Genomic DNA, 2,176 nt, shown 5'->3' with positions numbered 1-2,176 from the left:
GTGTCTGCTCCAAACTGAATTGCCTCCACTTGAGATTTTGTACTTTAGAGGCAACAGTGCTGTCATTCTGTGGAAAACTCATATGGGATGTATAAACTTTTTCTGCCATGGTGAATGGTGTTTTGTTTTTCCCCTGTAGATCTATTTCATGTGCTCTACAGAAGTGTGTTTACCAGCAGATAGGCCATGTGAACAACGGTGCTTTGATGGAAAGGTGAGTCTGTAAACTATGCCAATGTGCTATCAGCTCAGTGTATTTAAAAGTCTAATCAATTTCTTTTCTTCTAGGCACCATAAGGATGCTGCAGAAGACTTAAGGGGGGGGGGGGGAATAAATCGCATTTTATAACACGGTATACCAGGTCTTGTGGTTTTTGTTGATGTAGACTTGTAAGTCTGTAAATGACTTGTGTGGGGTGAAACGGTGACACTGTTCTTACAAGGATACTGTTGGTAGAGTGATCTTCAGCCGTTTGAGCAGAGGAATCTCTACACTGTATATTGTAGATAAAGAGGGGAAAATGAGAATGCAGATATCCCTAGAGGATCAACGGAAACGCCTCAGAATAATGCAGTACTTCAACACCAAAACTACATCCTCCACAATTGAAAAGTACTTGGATGATATATTGGGTTGAAAATACGAGTACTGATCAAGTTTTATTAGTGGTTGGACTTTGTTGAAGAGACTGCACAAAATGACATTCTGAGAATTATGAAGAAACGGACATACAGCTTAAAAATGAGGGCAGAAAGCTGGACAAAAGAAACCATTACTATGTTCATATCTAAATGTGTCTGTATTAAAACAACAAAGATAATGACATTTGTAAACCGTAAGACGGTGTCTTTAGTTCTGGCATGCATTTATGACCCCTTAGTAGCTAATGGTCATAATATTTTACATCGAGCAGAAATTTACTTTTCAGCTGTATCGCTGCCTCTTGAGCGTCCAGTGTAAATGTGATTTTTATGTAGATTGTATGTAGACTTTGGCGCATTGCTATTATGGTGCTTTCAGACCAAAAGTGAAGCAATCGTTTGGGGCGGTGCGTTTACATACAAAGTCAATGCTCGGGCGGCGCGAAGGGGGTGGTGCTATGTGTATGTAAGCTTATTCCAGCTATCGTTGTACTTTACTGTGACCAAGTTAGCAATGCAAAGTCCTGATCGATTCGAACTCCATTCAGAAAACAAACATTTTACGAGTTGTTTTCTTGCTGACAAAGCATGAATTTCTATGTTTAACAAATCTGCATCATAGATTTTTCTGCATCAGTTTGATCTGTTTATTGCTATGTAATCGCAATGTTTACTTTGGGTTCATTCAGTTGTAGTAATGGCGAGTTGTTTATTCCCGTTATCGCCTTGTGTGTGAACACTCAGCAGTTGCCCAGCGATAAAACCCACGTGAGGAGAGCATTGCTTGGATTAAACTTGCGTTTGGTCTGAATTCCGCATCACAATAGCATATTGAATGCTGCATCAAGAAAACACCAATTGACTGAATTGCAGACTCAAAGCAGAGAAGGGATATGGAGAGAAGCGTGGATGTGATATAAAAACCTTCTCTAATCATGAAGCCTATGTTACTCTGCAGCTCTGTAGTTTGTCAGTGAAGAGTCAGAACTCCAGTCTGGATCCTCACTGTGCTGCATTAATATAAAATGATGAACCAGTTAAGGTTCTTTATTTTGTGTTTTATTGATTTGCGTGTTTTTAAACAATTTACTTTCATAATTAGAGAGGCTGCTGTCAGTCATTTTTAAACGTTATGTGCGCAATAAAGTTGTCAACAAATGTCGCGGGGTAGCCTATTTGAGCAGCAGAACTGAAAAACACAGAGGTAGCTGAATTCAACTTTGATCTTCTGAAATTATTTAGATGCTCTGAAGGAGCTCAGGGTGGATCTGGACGACGGCTGCTTTACTCCAGTTTCACTGTATGAACCTGACCTGTGTGTGAGACCTTTTGGATGTGTAGAAGAACACAACATCAATTAACATCCTTTCCAATGCTGCCAGCGTGTCACGAGATTTCTTAGGCGCTATAATAATAATGTAGAATAAGGTGTCCTCAGGCTACTGTTCTGCTTGTTTTTACAGACTCCATCAGGCATGCAGACCAGTAGTTAAACATACAACAGTTTAAAAGTCCAAACAAAAGTATTTATTGG

General features: G+C 39.6%; 1 long non-coding RNA gene across 1 annotated transcript; it reads left to right on the top strand.

The window, feature by feature from the left end:
• Nucleotides 1-6: 6 nt before the first annotated feature.
• On the top strand, nucleotides 7-356 carry LOC123965485. The gene is made up of 2 exons (XR_006823712.1): nucleotides 7-214; nucleotides 289-356. It is a non-coding gene; the product is annotated as an uncharacterized LOC123965485 (long non-coding RNA).
• The last annotated feature ends 1,820 nt before the right edge of the window (nucleotides 357-2,176 follow it).

Source organism: Micropterus dolomieu, unplaced genomic scaffold (genome assembly GCF_021292245.1).
Source record: "Micropterus dolomieu isolate WLL.071019.BEF.003 ecotype Adirondacks unplaced genomic scaffold, ASM2129224v1 contig_9841, whole genome shotgun sequence".
NCBI lineage: Eukaryota > Metazoa > Chordata > Actinopteri > Centrarchiformes > Centrarchidae > Micropterus > Micropterus dolomieu.
The sequence above is the reverse complement of the archived record's forward strand: the minus strand, read 5'-3'. Positions and strand labels throughout refer to the sequence as shown.